Here is a 20,486-nt window from a genome sequence, read left to right on the forward strand (position 1 = left end):
CACACACGCACGCACGCACGCACGCACGCACGCACGCACACACACACACACACACACACACACACACACACACACACACACACACACACACACACACACACACACACACACACACACACACACACACACACACACAAGTATCCCTGCACATTGTAATTATGGTATTGGCACTGACCCTGGAACTGGCACCCTGTATAAAGTTAACTTACTTTCTCATCTACTTCTTATTTCTGTTTGTGGTGTGTTTTTGTTCAACTTTTTTATTACATTTTTTTGTACTACGGCTACTGCATTGTTGGGAAGGAGAAAGCAAGAAAGACATTTCATTGTACTAGTTAGTGCACATGCCAATAAAACTTAACTTAGAACACATACACATGGCCTGCTCAAAGGCAAATAGCTCAAACAAGCCCATATAGGCAACATCCAATTTACCAATAGTGCAATGTATTGCAGTGGTCTGAAGCATATTCCTCCCTTTTATCTTTATATTTAGCCAAACAAAAATGTCAAGGAATTAAGTATATCCAGTGGTGGCCCGTCATTCAGGGCAGGTGGGGCAGAGCCCCACACTTTTAGGTAAAACATTTTTAGCAAAACATATTTTTTTTTTGCAAAATCATTGCCTGTTTTGCATGTGATTTTGGCATTAATACGTGTAAAATATCAGTTTGTAAACAATGTAAAAATACAATTTCAAAAATCATTGAGTTAATAAAGCCGCATACAAACATGGTCTCTTTTTTACTTTCTTGAGTAAGGCAGCTCCAAAATGCAGGTGTTTCAGCCTAGCTCAGTGCTTTCTGTGGTGTTGGGGCAGCCAGCGGAAAATACGGAGCGTAGGGGTTGGTAATGTTCTCTAGTTGAGCCGGGATTGGCTCATGCAAGGAGGGTGGTCTGGTGAAATACCTCACTCATACTATCAGAGAACCTGGGTAACAGTTGTAACCTAAAGTTCTCTTTCAAGAATTTGTTTCGGGAATTTCACTTTTGGGATATACTGACTCCCGTATTGCCAGACAAGCTTATCCTGACGACCGACTGCCCTGTGCTATATATTTCACAGAAATGGGCTTTTCCACTCAGAAGATCCTACACGTAAAACAATATGCGCCAGGGTCGGTGCAGTGACATTGAGCCTATAAAACTCGCTGCTGAACAAATATTTTGGATAGCTATGCCCTTTCATCAAGTCCAGGATGTAACCATTCATCTAGTGCAGGTATTCCCAAACTGGAATACGCGCAATGGGGTATGCGCAATGCCATCGGGGTACGCCAAATAAAAATGTGATTCACAAAACTAAATATACATATAATAAAATAAATGTCTTCACATTTTCAAACAGTGCATTTATATTTTCCAATGGGGCTATACATTTGGGTGAGGTTTGTTCTCACCTGAGTAGCCTCGTTTCACCGCCAAAAATAATATTAAACCATCTAGTGTTCAGCTATATAACAACACAATGTCAAATACAGGTAGCCTAGTCAAATAATTAACATCCAATCACATTAACCGCTACTCTCTCGTGGGAAACCTTCACTCTTGCGCAGACATTTAGAAACGAAACATGACAATTTGAAAAATAAGCCACAGGAGTTTTTTGAGCAAGAAGAAAGACGACTTTCAAGTATTAAGACATGTATAAAAGCAACAGACACCATTAATAAGAAGGGTCTAGAAGCGCCTTATATGGTGAGCTACCGAGTGGCTAGGACAGGCAAACCCCATACTATTGTGGAGGATTTCATTATTCCTGCTGCCGTGGATATGGCTGGGACAACGCTGGGGGAAAAGGCCAAAAAAACTGTACAGACAATGACTTCATCAAACAACACGACGCATCAGTGACATGGCAGGAGATGTTTTGAAACAATTACTGCTTCGCATACAAGCCAGTGAATTATATGCGTTACAGCTGGATGAGTCAACAGACGTGGCGGGCCTGGCACAGCTCCTGGTATATGTCCGTTACGTTTATGGGGGGTCAATTAAGGAAGACATCCTCTTCTGCAAACCACTGGAAACCAGGGCAACATGAGATAATATTTTTAACGTACTGGACAGCTTTGTGACATCAAATGGACTTTGGTGGTCAAGATGTGTTGGTATCTGTACTAATGGCGCAAAAGCCATGACAGGGAGACATAGTGGAGTGGTAACGCGCGTGCAAGCAGTTGCTCCCGACGCCACTTGGGTCCACTGCAGCATCCACGGAGAGGCTCTTGCTGCCAAGGGAATGCCTGACAGCTTGAAAGACATTTTGGACACTACAGTGAAAATGATTAACTTTGTTAAAGCAAGGCCCCAAAACTCTTGTGTATTTTCTGCATTATGCAATGATATGGGCAGCGACCATGTAACGCTTTTACAACATACAGAAAGAAGTGCGCTGGTTATCAAGGGGCAAAGTATTGACACGTTTTTTTTAATTGAGAGACAAGCTTAAACTTTTCTTTACTGACCATAATTTTCACTTCTCTGACCGCTTGCATGATGACGAGTTTCTCACACGACTCGCCTATCTGGGTGATGTTTTTTCTCGCCCGAATGATCTGAATCTAGGATTACAGGGACTCTCTACAAATATAGTCAATGTGCTGGACAAAATTGAGGTTATGATTCAGAAGTTGGAGCTCTTCTCTGTCTGCATTAACAAGGACAACACACAGGACTTTCCATCGTTGTATGTTTTTTTGTGTGCAAATGAACTCAAGCTTACGGACAATGTCAAATGTGATATAGCAAAGCACCTGAGTGAGCTGGGTGCGCAATTACGCAGATACTTTCCCGAAACGGACGACACAAACAACTGGATTCGTTATTCCTTTAATGCCCTGCCTCCAGTCCACTTACCGATAGATATCTGAACAAGAGAGCCTCATCGAAATTGCAACAAGGGGTTCCGTGAAAATTGAATTTAATCAGAAGCCACTTCCAGATTTCTGCGCAGGGCTGCACTCAGTTGTTAGGACACTGATGCCCTTTGCAACCACGTACCTATGTGAGAGTGGATTCTCAGCCCTCACTAGCATGACAACTAAATACAGGCACAGACTGTGTGTGGAAAATGATTTAAGACTGAGACTCTCTCCAATACAACCCAACATTGCAGAGTTATTTTTGATGAACAAATAAGGTTTTATATGTAAGATGGCTAAATAAAGAGCAAAATTATTGATTATTATTATATTATTATTTGTGCCCTGGTCCTATAAGAGCTCTTTGTCACTTCCCACGAGCCAGGTTGTGACAAAAACTCACACTCATTCTTATGTTTAATAAATGTATCATATATAGTGTGTGTGGCAGGCTTGCAATGATGCCAAAAAACAACATTTGAAAGTGCGCTGACCCTGGTGCTAGAGGTTGTATGCAGCTGGAGGTTGAATGTTTGAAGGGGTACAGGACTATAAAAAGTTTGGGATTGTAGTTTGGTCAGGACGTGGCAGAGGGTATTTGTTTTATGTGGTTCAGGGTGGTGTTTTGGGAAAAGGGCGTTTGATTTAGTATTTCCGGGTTTTTGGTTTATGATCTATGTTTAGGTAATTCTATGTCTAGTCTAGGGAGTCTGTGTTTCTATGGTTGATTAATTGGGGTTGGGACTCTCAATTGAAGGCAGGTGTTTTCTCTTTGCCTTTGATTGAGAGTCCCAAATATTAGGGTGTGTTTGTGTCTGGGATTTGTGGGAGATTGTTTTTGCATTGCGTGTTTTGTGAGCCTGCAAAAACTGTCATTGGTCGTGCCTATTGTTTTCTTGTTTTTCGTGTTCAACGTTCTTTAATAAATTAAGAAAATGAACGCCAACTCTGCTGCATATTGGTCCACCTTTTCAGACGACGATTTCGCTATATCGTCCTCCGACAAAGAAAGCCGGGACAGAATCTCCCACCAAACCAGGACCAAGCAGCAGAGGAAGGAGCAGTGGGATTATGAGTTGGACTATGTGGAGAGATGGACATGGGAGCAGGTTATGGCCGGAGAAGGCCCATGGAGTATGGCTGGTAAGGACCGGGAACGTTTCCGAGGATCAAGACTGGCGTTGAAGCACGAGAGGCACCCCCAATAATTTTTTTGGGGGGGGCACACGGGTAGTTTGGCTAGGCCTAGGAAGAGCCGGAAGCCAGCTACCCGTGGTTATATGGAGGAGCGTATTAGGTGGAGAGCGCCATGTTTCGCTGAGGAGCGCACTATCTCACCCATTCGCACGCACAGTCCGGTGCGCGTTATTCCAGCCCCTCGCAGGTGCCGTGCTAGAGCGGGCATCCAGCCTGGTAGGAGGATGCCTGCGCAGCGCATCTGGTCGCCGGTACGCCTCCGAGGACCAGGCTACCCAACTCCCGCTCTACGCACGGCTACCATCAGGCCCCTGCACAGCCCAGTCTGCCCTGTACAAGCACCCCGCTCGTACAGGGCTACTAGTTCCATCCAGCCAAGACGGGTTGTGCAGGAGGTAAGATCAAGACCGACTGTGCGCCTCCATAGCCCTGGGTTTCCAGCTCCTGTCTCTCGTGCGGACCTGGAAGTGCGTCAACCCAGTCCGACTCGTCCTGTTTCCACTCCCCGCACTAGCCTGGAGGTGCGTGTTCACAATCTGGTACGCCCAGTACCAGCACCACGCACCAGGCTTCAAGTGCGTAAACCCAGCCTCGCCAGTCAACAGTCACCAGAGCTGCCCGCCAGTCAAAAGTCACCAGAGCTGCCCGCCAGTCAACAGTCACCAGAGCTGCCCGCCAGTCAACAGTCACCAGAGCTGCACGCCAGTCAACAGTCACCAGAGCTGCCCGCCAGTCAACAGTCACCAGAGCTGCCCGCCAGTCAACAGTCACCAGAGCTGCCCGCCAGTCAACAGTCACCAGAGCTGCCCGCCAGTCAACAGTCGTCAGGGCTGCCCGCCAGTCAACAGTCGTCAGAGCTGCCCGCCAGTCAACAGTCGTCAGAGTGGCCAGACTGCCCTGAACTGCCGGAGTGGCCAGACTGCCCTGAACTTCCGGAGTGGCCAGACTGCCCTGAACTGCCGGAGTGGCCAGACTGCCCTGAACTGCCAGACTGCCCAGACTGTCCCGAGCTGCCAGACTGCCCAGACTGTCCCGAGCTGCCAGACTGCCCAGACTGTCCCGAGCTGCCAGACTGCCCAGACTGCCCAGACTGCCCAGACTGCCAGACTGCCCAGACTGCCCCGAGCTGCCAGACTGCCCAGACTGCCCCGAGCTGCCAGACTGCCCAGACTGCCCCGAGCTGCCAGACTGCCCAGACTGCCCCGAGCTGCCAGACTGCCCAGACTGCCCCGAGCTGCCAGACTGCCCAGACTGCCCCGAGCTATATCGTCCTCCGATGAAGAAAGCCGTGACAGGGATCCACTGATCTAGTGGAATGGGCCCGTAGGCCTGCAGCAGATGGAAGACCCTTACCTGTGTAGGCCAAAGCAATAACCCCCACTATCCAGTGGGGAGAGACGCTGTTTAGTGAGCACGTTACCTGTGTGAGGTTTCGCCCAGGAAGCAAACAACTGATCACATTTCCTAAATCCCTTAGTCCTGTCCATGTACAGTGCCTTGCGAAAGTATTCGGCCCCCTTGAACTTTTCGACCTTTTGCCACATTTCAGGCTTCAAACATAAAGATATAAAACTGTAATTTTTTGTGAAGAATCAACAACAAGTGGGACACAATCATGAAGTGGAACGAAATTTATTGGATATTTCAAACTTTTTTAACAAATAAAAAACTGAAAAATTGGCCGTGCAAAATTATTCAGCCCCTTTACTTTCAGTGCAGCAAACTCTCTCCAGAAGTTCAGTGAGGATCTCTGAATGATCCAATGTTGACCTAAATGACTAATGATGATAAATAGAATCCACCTGTGTGTAATCAAGTCTCCGTATAAATGCACCTGCTCTGTGATAGTCTCAGAGGTCCGTTTAAAGCGCAGAGAGCATCATGAAGAACAAGGAACACACCAGGCAGGTCCGAGATACTGTTGTGGAGAAGTTTAAAGCCGGATTTGGATACAAAAAGATTTCCCAAGCTTTAAACATCCCAAGGAGCACTGTGCAAGCGATAATATTGAAATGGAAGGAGTATCAGACCACTGCAAATCTACGAAGACCCGGCCGTCCCTCTAAACTTTCAGCTCATACAAGGAGAAGACTGATCAGAGATGCAGCCAAGAGGCCCATGATCACTCTGGATGAACTGCAGAGATCTACAGCTGAGGTGGGAGACTCTGTCCATAGGACAACAATCAGTCGTATACAGTCGTATACAAATCTGGCCTTTATGGAAGAGTGGCAAGAAGAAAGCCATTTCTTAAAGATATCCATAAAAAGTGTTGTTTAAAGTTTGCCACTAGCCACCTGGGAGACACACCAAACATGTGGAAGAAGGTGCTCTGGTCAGATGAAACCAAAATCGAACTTTTTGGCAACAATGCAAAACGTTATGTTTGGCGTAAAAGCAACACAGTTCATCACCCTGAACACCATCCCCACTGTCAAACATGGTGGTGGCAGCATCATGGTTTGGGCCTGCTTTTCTTCAGCAGGGGCAGGGAAGATGGTTAAAATTGATGGGAAGATGGATGGAGCCAAATACAGGACCATTCTGGAAGAAAACCTGATGGAGTCTGCAAAAGACCTGAGACTGGGACGGAGATTTGTCTTCCAACAAGACAATGATCCAAAACATAAAGCAAAATCTACAATGGAATGGTTCCCTGTGGCTCAGTTGGTAGAGCATGGTGTGTGCAACGCCAGGGTTGTGGGTTCGATTCCCACGGGGTGCCAGTACAACAAACAAAAAAAGGCATGAAATGTATGCATTCACTACTGTAAGTCGCTCTGGATAAGAGCGTCTGCTAAATGACTAAAATGTAAATGTAAATATCCAGGTGTTAGAATGGCCAAGTCAAAGTCCAGACCTGAATCCAATTGAGAATCTGTGGAAAGAACTGAAAACTGCTGTTCACAAACGCTCTCCATCGAACCTCACTGAGCTCGAGCTGTTTTGCAAGGAGGAATGGGCAAAAATGTCAGTCTCTCGATGTGCAAAACTGATAGAGACATACCCCAAGCGACTTACAGCTGTAATCGCAGCAAAAGGTGGTGCTACAAAGTATTAACTTAAGGGGGCTGAATAATTTTGCACGGCCAATTTTTCAGTTTTCTATTTGTTAAAAAAGTTTGAAATATCCAATAAATTTCGTTCCACTTCATAATTGTGTCCCACTTGTTGTTGATTCTTCACAAAAAAATACAGTTTTATATCTTTATGTTTGAAGCCTGAAATGTGGCAAAAGGTCGAAAAGTTCAAGGGGGCCGAATACTTTCGCAAGGCACTGTAGATGCGCAGAGCGCATACTGGACCCAACATATGCAACCGTTGATGTTCCGGAGAGGAAAGCGGTGGGGGATAAAATGCTACCAGCTCAAGGGGAAGACACATCAAATAAGGGTTAATAATCTTAGGGGTAAAGGAGGGGTTAAGCCGCAATGATACGCTATTGTTACCGGGTGCAAATTGTGCACATGACGAGTGCACCGAGAGTATGAGAATGTCACTTACACGCTTGGCGGAGGACAATGCTAGTAATAGCGTGGTCTTAAATGAAAGCATCTTCAGCTCCACCTGACCCAGGGGCTCAAAAGGCTATTGGCATAGAGCATCCAAAATGGTTGATAAATCCCATGACGGGGCAAGCTGTTTGAACACCGGACACAAGCGAAGTGCACCCTTCATAAAACGGGCGACAAGGGGGTGTTGCGTGTCGTGCTCCCAAAACCCACATGACAAGCCTAAGTAGCTGCTAGATATACCTTAATAGTAGAAAAAGCCTTTCCTTTTTCTAGTAATTCCTGTAGAAACGACAGGATTCCTGGGACAGAGCACTGGAATGGCAAAGGTCTGTGATTTAGCGCACCATTCCTCAAACACTTTCCATTTACAATTATAAAGTGACCTGCTGGATGAGGCTCTAGCACTGAATAGTCAAAATGACATTTTGGGGAAGCCTGGCAGTGTTCAAGCTGAACCATTCATGTGCCAGGCACAGAGTGCCAACCGTTCCGGGTTATGATGGAAAATCTCCCTTAGCGCCTGGCATAGTAGGTCCCGACACAGGGGAAAGAGCCACGGATGACCGCATAGTACTTGAGTGATCTCTGCTATCCTGCCAATGTGGCGCTATTAGTATGAGCAATAGCCCCTTCTCCCGCACCCTGGCTAGGGTGGGGGAAATCAGGGCCAGTGGGGGGAATGCATACAGGAGGACGCATGGCCACTCGTGCGCCAACTCCCATCTGTGCATCCCGATCCCTCAGGGAAAAGAACAGTGGACACTGAATATTCTCCATTGATGCATAAAGATCCACTGCTGGAATGCCGAAGTGCATCCAAACCTGATTGGCTACCTCCAGGTGAAGCTTCCACTCTCCGTATAGTGGATTCCCCCTGGAAAGTAAATCTGCCCCCATATTCAGTACTCCCGGTACATGAGTAGCTCTCAGTGACTGGAGATGCGCTCTGTTCCACACAATCAGTCTGTGTGACAGTGTGTGTAAGTGAGGGGATCTCAGTCCCCCTTGTCTGTCCTGACTAGAACATGACGACCCTCCAGAAATGGGAGGAACGACTTTAATCCCAGAACGGAGATGGGGTCCCCACACCCCGTTGACTGTTCTCTGCCCTCGTGGGTCGCATCCCTTGAATCTGGGCGGGGTGACAGCGAATTGTAGTCTGTACCCCCTGTCTATTGTGCCCTGTACCCAGTTTGACACTGCGCATGCCCGCCAATTCTCTCTCCGCTCCGAGGGCTGACTGGGCTTTCCCCCATAGATGGTGTAGCAGCACCCTCCGTCAGGGGGAGGGTGTACGAAAGTCGGCAACGCACTGTGCATGTCCGGCTGGCTCGTAGCGGGAGCACGCTTATCTGGCCTGTCACGACAAAAAGAGCGGTAGTTCCCTCTGGTGGCATTATAGAGAGGCACCCTGTTTGTTTTGATTTTGTGAGAAACAACATGTCTGACTGCGCCCTTGGCCTGTAGCCTGGTTGCGCTAGTGTGAACATTTTTTATTTATAAAAAAAAAAAAAAAAAAGAAATCACCCCTTTTTTCTCCCCAATTTCGTTGTATCCAATTGGTAGTAGTTACAGTCTTGTCTCATCGCTGCAACTCCCGTACGGACTCGGGAGAGGCAAAGGTCAAGAGCCATGCGTCCTCCGAAACACAACCCAACCAAGCCGCACTGCTTCTTGACACAGTGCCCATCCAACCCAGAAGCCAGCCGCACCAATGTGTTGGAGGAAACACCGTACACCTGGCGACCGTGTCAGCGTGCACTGCGCCCGGCCCGCCACAGGAGTCGCTAGTGCGCGATGAGACAAGGATATCCCTGCCGGCCAAACCCTCCCTAACCCGGACGACGCTGGGCCAATTGTGCGCCGCCCCATGAGCCTCCCGGTCGCGGCCGGCTGCGACAGAGTCTGGACTCTAACCCAGAATCTCTAGTGGCACAGCTCGCACTGCGATGCAGTGCCTTAGACTACTGCGCCACTCTGGAGGCCAGTGTGAACATTTTTAATGTGAACTGACACTGGGTGGGGTTAGGGGCAGGCTGGCCCCTTAGTGCCATGGGTGGGAAGGGATGCTTCTTAGACCAGGGGCCCTTAGGGTCCAAGGTTCTCTGCTGCCCTGGGTTCGCAGCCTGGGGGGATGGGGGTCTGGGGATCTTAAAGTTTGGGGGAGGTCAACCTGCTGCAGCCTGGGTAAAGGTGTGGCGAGGCACAGGCTTGTGTCTTCCTGGGCAGACAGACACTCCCTCTTTTTCTCCTCGCACCGTTACATCTCGACGGTGGGACCGAAAAGGTCTTTAGGATCTACTGGAGCATCCAGGATCTTCAGCTTCTCACTATCAGACACCGTGGATAGGTTGAGACATCGAGCCCTCTCCTGGGATATCATGAGCCCCATTGCTCTTCCTGGCGCCTGGACAGTGGCCTTGAGCAGACACAGGTTGAGTTCTGTGGCAATAAATATCTCATCCCATAAACCCAGCTCCGGTGTGACCGCTAGCTCCTCCTGTAGCTCAGCTTGGTATGCCGAGAGCATCAAGGCGGTGCTGAGAGCCCTCACCGCTGTGGTGACCGACCTGTAGACCTTCTCTGTCACAGACAACTGGAAGCGCTCGTACTTGGTTGGTAAGGTGGGACCAGTGGAGGTCATGGAGGACTTCTGGCTGGGGTGTAGATGGAAAGCCACCAGGGGTTCGATGGGGGGCATGTGGGCAAGCATAATCCCTGTCATGTTAACACAGTTCTACACCGACTCACCCTGGACAGGGTTCATTGAGGAGAAAGGTGTACTTCAGGTACGGCTAAGATGTAGTAATTGTCTGGCTGCCCGTTTAGCTTTGGGTAGCCTCTTACCTTCGTAGTGGGGCGTGGTGGTCTCTCCCTGGCCCAGTAGCAATCACCAGTTTATTTGCAGCGCGTTTAAACATGTCCTGCAGATTCACACAAAGAGAGCTGGTGGGGATAGTACCCCACCTGCGTGACCGGTTTGGGATTCCCCAGCAGGAGGCTTGGTGGCCTGGCTTGAGGGGATGAAGGAGTCTTCGTCTCCCTCCGATGATTCTGAAAGGAGGCTGTCGGAAAACCCTGTGGAGTCGTTGTTGTCTCCACTCAGGAAGCCCAGCAGGGGGGTCGCGAGGTCATTGCTGGAGTCTTCCAACAGCGGGGCAATAGTGTCGAGCTGATCTCCCCAGCTAGCGCTAGCCGTCGCCTCAGCTAGCGATATCCATCGCCTCTGGTGAGCCATCGCGGACGCTGGCCCCCATGTCAGGGTCCTGTTGACTCAGGCTAGCTTGGCGTGCTAGCCTGCGACGGAGGCTCTTCACAGTGAAGAAAGCACAGTGTGGACAGGAGCCGGGAGAGTCTAATGCTTCCTGTGTATGTTGCAGCCCAAGGCAAGCGGAGCACACAGAGTGGGTGACCTTGGCAGATATCTTGTTTCCACAGGAGCAGATTCGTGCCGGGAGCTACTCCTCGTTTGGGGTGGCAGATGCTTTTGTCGCCATAGCTTGGATGTTATGTTTTTAGTTGTCAGAAAAAACCTAGCGTGGTAGGTTAGTACGATAGCTAGCGATTAGTGGGTTATCTCCAACGGTGGCTCTCGGTGTGATAGCCGAATACCGTTTCTGAAGGACAGGTTAGAAAAGATAGCTTGGTGTAGCTAGTAAAAACCTTTCTTGCCAAAGCACCAACAACAAAAAGCTAGCTAGCATGGTGGCTAGCTTTTCCAGCATCTAGTGACTGTTTGGAAAGAGCTAACTTGGTTGTGAATGAGTTAGCTGTGTCACAGCTGTACCCGTTTCTCCCTTGAATAATCCTCCTTTAGCTATGGTGAAGGAAAAGAAAATTGTCACCACTGCACAGTCCCGAGAATAGTGGCCGGTGCGCGAGTTGTATGCTCACGTCTGTGGACAGTTGAGCTATTTCTGGAAAATGCAGTCGTGTCGAGGTAAGCTTTCTGATGAAAAGTGAGAAGAAGATTTTGAATGACTCAGAGACGCTGCGTTGGGCCTTTTATAGGGTAGGAGGGACACCCTTCCCAGGCATGGCTGGCATAGTGTAATAAAGGCTTCTGACGAATACGCTGGGGGCGTATCCCATAAGTGAAACACCGAAACGAATACCTGAAAGAGAACTAAGGGTACAGCTCGAAAATTCATGCCCCTTGGGTGCTGCCATAGAGTTACATTAGAAGTGCCCATCCAAGAAGGCTCAAGTTCATTGGCCACAGATAAAATTACATCAAATCACATTATATCTTCAGTAGCTTTGATTGGACTGATCATGTCAACATCATACTTTCAAAATCTTAGCTAGCAGTCATCATCATGAATGAAGTCGACAATCTTTTTAATCCTTGTCATATACAGAGAAATAATGAAGATAAATTATAGATAAAACGTATCGGTTCTCATCGGCCATTGGATATAAACATTACACAACAAGTTGGAAATCGCAAATTCAACAATGAGTGGTTTGGAAGGAATCAGTGGCTAACTGCAAGCATTGAAAAGCAATCACTAGCCTGCTATTCAGTGGAGTGGGTGTGTGTGGTCTCAATTCTGGGTTTAAGGGTCTCTTTTCCAAGCTTAAAATGATAAACATTCAACATTGGCCATGCTATCAATACAGCATGATTTCTGCCGCGCTCAAAACAACCGTTAACTCAGAACTGGGAAATCTGACTTCAATGAGTTCAAGACAACTGGGAACTCTTGGGAAAAAACGAGCTCCGACTGGGACATTACGTTCTGAACGGTCATCTAACTCAAAATTGTAAGTCGGGAACTTGAACCTCTTTCTAGAGCTACGACCTGAAGATCACTGACGTCATCATGATTCAACCTTGTTTTTTTCAGAGTTCCCATTTGTCTTGAAATCACCATAAATCCAGAGAATGGCGCACGAAGGACTGCTGCGACACCTTCCTGTTCAAGTGAGCACAGCACAACAAGGTGAGTCCAAAAATGTATTGTACGCTACTGCATAAATGATGTAATATGCCAGGGAGATATGTATACTGTGGCTAAGAAAGTAATACTAAGTGTATGTTGTGTAGTAAGCTGTTAGTAGCCCATGTGCCTCACCCTAATAATTTTGTCTATTTTCCCATCTTAATTTCGCCTACTTTTCTGACTTGGTGCACATGTAGCCTATAACCTGTTTTAGAGAAATGTAATCATCGAATATTGTAAGAGCTTTCAATATCTGCTTATATGCCCCCTTTATTTATCCTAAGGTTCTGACTTGGTGTACAGGGAGAACACTGTAATAATGGCCCATGTTCTGAATACTGTCGCTGTACATTTCAAAAGTGCTAAACAAATAGTTATATTGACTACGTCCGTCCTAGCTCGCACATTGTCTTAATCAAAATAACGGATTGCCTTTGATCCGCTTGTCGTCCCATTATGCCATAGTTTGTACAGCACAATTGTCAGTAGAAACCACATTTGTTTAAGCAAGTCAGCCATATCAGCTGTTTTTTTTAAAGGCAGTAAATGAGGTTGAATTGACTGTTTTGCTGCCAAACAAGGCTCCGCTGACAGCCAGGTGTAGCAGTGGTAAGGTGTTGGGACTGCTGTTGGGATAGCTTTATGTAGGCCCTAACAGTTTGTGGGCACAGTTTGTCACCGTTATAGTGCAATTAATATATTGTGGTTTTGCTGGCATGCATCCACAACATTTTTGTTGTTTGCCCCACCAAGATTTACATGCTAAAATCGCCACTGAGTTCATCACACCACCACCTTTGACCATCCGAATGAAACGGGTGCAATAAAACCAAGACTACGGGCTCGCTCTCGTGCCTTGCGCCTGGAGCAGTAACTGCGCCGTGAACGTGCATGGAACCGGTGGGCTCGCGGAGGAGCTGTACCTCACACCTATGTGAAGCTAGCCACAATAGTGGCATGTACGGTTCGCACTCAAAATAAAAGTCACCAATTGAAAGTGATTTAAAACGGATACAAATAGTGTAAGTGGAAATGCCATATTTGGACTAGATAATGCTAAACAAGGTCAGAATACTGTTATATAAATTCAACAAAAAACTATCATTTGTTAATTTGGACAACTGCAAATACCTAGGTGTCTGGCTAGACTGTAAACTCTCCTTCCAGACTCACATCAAACATCTCCAATCCAAAGTTAAACCTAGAATTGGCTTCCTATTTCGCAACAAAGCATCCTTCACTCATGCTGCCAAACATACCCTCGTAAAACTGACCATCCTACCGATCCTCGACTTCGGCGATGTCATTTACGAAATAGCCTCCAGTACCCTACTCAAGAAATTGTATGCAGTCTATAACAGTGCCATCCGTTTTGTCACCAAAGCCCCATATACTACCCACCACTGCAACCTGTACACTCTCGTTGGCTGGCCTTTACTTCATACTCATCGCCAAACCCACTGGCTCCAGGTCATCTACAAGACCCTGCTGGGTAAAGTCCCCCCTTATCTCAGCTCACTGGTCACCATAGCAGCACCCACCCGTAGCACGTGCTCCAGCACGTATATCTAACTGGTCACCCCCAAAGCCAATTCCTCCTTTGGCCGCCTCTCCTTCCAGTTCTCTGCTGCCAATGACTGGAACGAACTACAAAAATCTCTGAAACTGGAAACATATTATCTCCCTCACTAGCTTTAAGCACCACCTGTCAGAGCAGCTCACAGATTACTGCACCTGTACATAGCCCATCTATAATTATCCCAAACAACTACCTCTTCCCCTACTGTATTTATTTATTTTGCTCCTTTGCACCCCAGTATTTCTACTTTGCACATTCATCCACTGCAAATCTACCATTCCAGTGTTTTACTTGCTATATTGTAATTACTTCGCCACCATGTTAATTTATTTATTTAGCTCCTTTGCACCCCAGTATTTCTACTTTGCACATTCATCCACTACAAATCTACCATTCCAGTGTTTTAATTGCTATATTGTATTTACTTTGCCACCATGGCCTATTTATTGCCTTTACCTCCCTTATCTCATCTCATTTGCTCACATTGTATATAGACTTATTTTTCTACTATATTATTGACTATGTTTGTTTTACTCCACGTGTAACTCTGTGTTGTATGTGTCGAACTGCTTTGCTTTATCTTGGCCAGGTCGCAGTTGGAAATGAGAACTTGTTGTCAACTTGCCTACCTGGTTAAATAAAGGTGAAATAAAATGAAATGTAACACCAGAAACGTAGAAATCTGTTGAAATTGCACTGTGGATGTATTACACTCCAGAATTGCATTGGGGAATACTTAAATGCACTGCACAGCCTAACTAACCTATAGATGTTGCACCCATGAAATGGAGCATCAACCTACTTAGTGACACTAACAGAACCAATAGACTGACTGGAATTGTGTTCTGTGAGTGTCATTAAGTAGGCTATCTAACATCCATAGGCTAGGCTATACCTAAGCAATAAGGCCTGAGGAGGTGTGGTATATGGCCAATATACCATGGCTAAGGGCTGTTCTTGTTGCAGAGTGCCTGGACACAGCCCTTAGCCGTGGTATATTGGCCATATATCACAAACCCGAGAGGAGCCTTATTGGTATTATAAATTGGTTAGAAACATAATTAGAGCAGTGAAACTAAACGTTTTGTCATACCCGTGGTTACAGTCTGATATACCATGGCTTTCAGCCAAATCAGAAATCAAGGCTCAAACCTCACCGTTTAAACAGTGCAACATGAATGCCTAATACTAATGTGGAAAACAGTAAGCCGGTTTTTCATTTTCAAAAAGTCACAGAAGATGAGGTCTTATCTGCACTATCTGCAATAGATTCTAAGAAATCATTAGGCGCTGACAGTCTGGATCCATATTTACTCAAGTGTGCGGCACCTATTATTGCTAGTGCAGTGACGCATATCTTTAATCAAACATTTGTCGTAGGAAAGATTCCTAAATCTTGGAAAACAGCTTTTGTTTTACCACTCCTCAAGGGAGGTGATGGTAGTGAATTGGATAATTATCGGCCCATCTCTAAGCTCTCCTGTTTGGCTAAAATTCTAGAGTCATTGGTGAATAGGCAACTACAATCTTTTTTAACTGTTAACAATACTCTTTCTAGTAATCAATCTGGCTTCAGACCTAAACACAGTACTATTACGGCCACTGTACGTGTTGTAAATGATATTACTAATGCCCTAGATAATAGAAAGTACTGTGCCGCCTTGTTCATAGATTTGTCTAAAGCTTTTGACACTGTAGACCATGCGATACTTTTGTGTACGCTGTCGTCAATAGGACTGGGATTGGATGCCTGTCGTTGGTTTCATGACTATCTAAAGGATAGAAGTCAGGCTGTTAGAGTCGACGGCATCCAGTCGGAGCCATTGGAGTTGGTTAAAGGGGTCCCAGAAGGTTCTATACTTGGTCCATTACTGTTCACTCTCTACATAAACAATATCGGTGATGAGATAAGAAAGTGTCAAATTCATTTATATGCTGATGACACTGTCATGTACTCTATCGCTAAAACGACTGACCAAGCATTATCACTATTGGAGACAGATTTTAAGATATTACAAGGGTCTTTTATACAGCTGAAACTTGTTTTAAATGCAAAGAAAACACATTTTATGATTTTTAATAGGTTCAAAAAGTTGGTTGAAAATACAGTTGCACTTTAGAGCTTAGATGGTTCTCGAATTAATCAGGTCTCTGCATATAAATACTTAGGGATATGGTTGGATAATAAACTGTCTTTTAAAATGCATATTGACGAACTTTGTAAACGGCTAAAAATCAAGCTAGGCTTCCTCTATAGAAACAGGACATGTTTGTCCTTTACAAATAGAAGACAAATTGTGCAAGCTACTTTTATGTCTGTTATAGATTATGGGGACATTATTTACATGCATGCTACAGCATCAACACTTAAATCGCTGGATGCTACTCATCATTGAGCACTTAGGTTTATTACGGGTGCTAGCTACAGAACTCACCACTGTGTTTTATATCAAAATGTGGGTTGGACTTCGTTGTCCATGAGACGAGAACAACATGCTCTCGTGTTTGTCTATAAAGCACTTCTGAATAAACTACCTTCTTATTTATCATCCCTCATCAATATTAGAATTCCTAAAACCAGGTCTCAAGCATGGATTACACACTTGAGGCCTATGCGATTTCCACAGAGTTGGGTATGGCTGCCTTTTCCTGTTACACTCCTTGCCCATGGAATAGCCTGCAGACTAAACTTAAGACTCTTGTCCCCCTTGCTGATTTTAAATATTTATTGGAGGATTTTTATTTTTGTATTGCTTGTAACTGTTTTGGGTAATGCAAGTTCTTGTGCTGTTAGGGGAATACCCTATGTGTAAATGTAATAATCTGCTGTTGTATTTTTTTTGTGTTATCTGTGATCATTTTGTTTGGGTTGGCGTCCCCCCCTTGGGTTGTGCCATGGCGGAGATCGTTGTGGGCTATACTCGGCCTTGTCTTAGGACGGTAAGTTGGTGGTTGGAGACATCCCTCTAGTGGTGTGGGGGCTGTGCTTTGGCAAAGTGGGTGGGGTTATATCCTGCCTGTTTGGCCCTGTCCGGAGGTATCATCGGATGGGGCCACAGTGTCTTCTGATTCCTCCTGTCTCAGCCTCCAGTATTTAAGCTGCAGTAGTTTATGTGTCAGGGGGCTAGGGTCAGTCTGTTACATCTGGAGTATTTCTCTTGTCTTATCCGGTGTCCTGTGTGAATTTAAATATGCTCTCTCTAATTCTCTCTTTCTGTCTTTCTCTCGGAGGACCTGAGCCCTAGGACCATGCCTCAGGACTACCTGGCATGATGACTCCTTGCTGTCCCCAGTCCACCTGGCCGTGCTGCTGCTCCAGTTTCAACTGTTCTGCCTGAGGCTATGGAACCCTGACCTGTTCACCGGACGTGCTTGTTGCACCCTCGACAACTACTATGATTATTAGACCATGCTGGTCATTTATGAACATTTGAACATCTTGACCATGTTCTGTTATAATATCCACCCTGCACAGCCAGAAGAGGACTGGCCACCCCTCATAGCCTGGTTCCTCTCTAGGTTTCTTCCTAGGTTTTTGGCCTTTCTAGGGAGTTTTTCCTAGTGAGTTTTTCCTAGCCACCGTGCTTCTTTCACATGCATTGCTTGCTGTTTGGGGTTTTAGGCTGGGTTTCTGTACAGCACTTTGAGATATCAGCTGATGTACGAAGGGCTATATAAATACATTTGATTTGATTTTGATTTGGTCTTGTTTAGTTTTTTAATCATTGTACCTAAACTGTATGTGTAAACATGTATACGCAGGGCCCAGCTGTAAAAGAGACCTTAGTCTCAGTCTGTGTTCCTTGTTGAAATAAAGGTATAATACTAATAATACACCCAATAGACTGACTGGAAAGGTGATTTCCCACAGTCAAAGTCCTGCAATAAAGCTAAGACGCTAATATGTGTGTAAACTCACAGTTGTGCTATGCAAGTGTCACTGAGTAGGCTGATACACCATTTCATGGGTGCAATAACCATAGGTTAGGCTGTTCAGTGCATATACTGTAAGTATGCCCAAATACAATTCTGAATTGTAATACATCTACTGTGCGATTTCAACTGATTCTTACTTTTGTGTCAAGTGAACTAATTATTGTATTTTGTTTAATTTATATAACATCCGGACGTTGTTTAGCATTATGTAGTCCAAATATGGCATGATTCCACTATTTGTATCCGTTTGAATCACTTTCAAATGTGGACTTTTATTTTTAAAGCAAATCGCTAATCCTTATCGTGGTTGGCGTCACAGTGCTTGTCTTGCTGCTGCAACTTGACAGCTACTCCTCCGGAGGCGGTCACTCTAAACAAGTAAGTTATCTACCTTCTTAAGACATTTATCTTCGACAATTGCGTGTGATGAAAATGGCAATTTGATATTCTTACTGACATTTTAGTTGTGACTTTGTTTTTACTTTATTTCTTGCGCGAGTATTCACCACTTAAATTTGGTGGTGCTGTTTTGAGTCATTCGCAGGCTAACTAGCCAAACCATTAGCATGGCTAGCTAGTTCTTTATACCTCCTCCGTGGCTAGCACAGATAGCCAGCAGGCGCGTCCTGTTGCCCAGTATGTGTGCTTTTACAAATGACGCTAACGTTAGTTCTGTTGTGACTGCCCTGGTTTTACATTCACGTTGCATTATATCTTAAGTGTTAAACTGTCATTTTCGCTAATACATCAAAATGTAACGTCGCTAGCTTGCAACCTCACAATTGTGGCATGCTTTTCTACGAAGTACTTGCTAGCTAACTGGCCAGTTTATTAGTTTTGAGAGGCTAACTAGCTAGTTATCTAACTTAGTATAGACGCTAACGTTAGCTTTAGAGCCTATTGATGAAGGTGTCTTACTCCCGGGGGACGTTTGTGTCCCCCACGCTTGCTCTAAACGTTGACATGCATCGCTTAAGGTACGGGTTTGGAAACATAAGCAACGTAGATGGTATCTTTTAATATCTGCGAGAAATCATAAGAGGTTAATTAAATTACTACACCTTTTATAGGGTTAGTGTTCCCACACTGCAATATCTTAAGGTAACAGCCCTTGTTTACAGAAGACCGAGCTGACCACCTGTGTTATCTATGTGTTCGAATACTCATACAAACCGTACTATGTGAGACCTAAACTGAGTATATAGTATGCTTATTGGTAATAGTATGGATATAGTTAGTATGCCGAAAGTTCCCGGATGTCGTACTACATTAGCCAAAATACAAAGTATACAAGCAGTGGACACTATTTCTGTGCTTTTAGGGCCCATAATGCAATTCTTCAGAAAATAGGCGTGGCTTCACATTGTTTTCAGATTTGAAGAAATTCAGGAAAATATACAGCCGAAGTCCAACGACAGTGAATAGTAATTCATTGCTTTAACTAATTATGACAAATGTTAAGAAAATGTTGTGCAATGTAATGGCTTTTCAAGTAATTTACCTTACACATTATGTTGGCTGACAATGTATTAGTGGACAAGTAACGTTAGGTAGCTGGCTAACATACCGGTACATAATGCAGTAATGATATACTATGCGGTTCGTAAGGATAGCGTAGCTAACGAACCGCATAGTATATCATTACTGCGTTATGTACCGGTATGTTAGCCAGATACCTAACGTTACTTTGCCACTAATACATCGAACTTGCCAGTATATTAGCTATATGCTCTCCAACTACCCAACGTTTATTGACTTGACTATTCCCGTCATTCTTAGTTGAACTAAGAAGTTGAATTTACGAACACACAGGTGTGTTCTTAAATCCACTCTGGTTATCTACTACGATTTCAGAGCACTCTTGTCTGAGAGTAGGTGTGCCAGAACACAGAATAACTGATGTATTTATGAACACTCAACACCAGTTGAATATGTCTGGTGTCTGTAAAACGGTGGCAAAAAAACGTAATTAAATTGTTGCCAGTAGCACAGTTACAGTCACCAACACTCTGGATAACATGAAAACAGCCTAACCAGCTCTGCTATGGCGAGTAAAATGGTCAGAGTGAGGCGTTCTCTCATTTGTGTCTGGAAGTAGCTAGCAAGTTAGCCAGTTGGCTTGTGACTGCCTGGCAGTGTGCGCTCTGAACGCGCCGAGACCTAAACGGTCTGAATTTACAAACGAACAATCTGAAAATGCTCTGAATTTAGGAACGCCCAGAGCGCACTCTGACACTCCAGATTGAATTTAATAACACACCCGAAGTCGTAAAATGTCTAGCTAGTAATTTGCTATGCTAACAAGCTAGCAGAGGTTGCATAGCAACAGCATTAACTTCCGGTAGACAGGCGAAGCGCAAGTACGCTCAACTGAAAGGATTCTGTTAATTTACAGTATACTAAAATAAACTAATAGTATGTAGTATATGCTCATTAGGTATGTAGTATA

The 20,486-nt window shown here is 45.2% G+C and overlaps 1 protein-coding gene across 3 annotated transcripts in view; it reads left to right on the plus strand.

Annotated features, from left to right (window-relative positions):
• Nucleotides 1-18,328: 18,328 nt before the first annotated feature.
• LOC106613570 (rab GTPase-activating protein 1-like) overlaps nt 18,329-20,486 on the plus strand; it is a 168,969-nt gene continuing 166,811 nt past the window's right edge. For 2 of the 3 annotated variants that reach the window (XM_014215968.2, XM_014215971.2), the window contains exon 1: nt 18,329-18,415. The gene's annotated coding sequence lies outside the window, so the exon portion shown is untranslated. Of the gene's footprint in view, nt 18,416-19,439; nt 19,462-20,486 lie in introns of those variants that run through there. The other variant, XM_014215969.2, reaches the window with a different exon arrangement.

The sequence above is a fragment of the Salmo salar genome, chromosome ssa10, assembly GCF_905237065.1.
Source record: "Salmo salar chromosome ssa10, Ssal_v3.1, whole genome shotgun sequence".
NCBI lineage: Eukaryota > Metazoa > Chordata > Actinopteri > Salmoniformes > Salmonidae > Salmo > Salmo salar.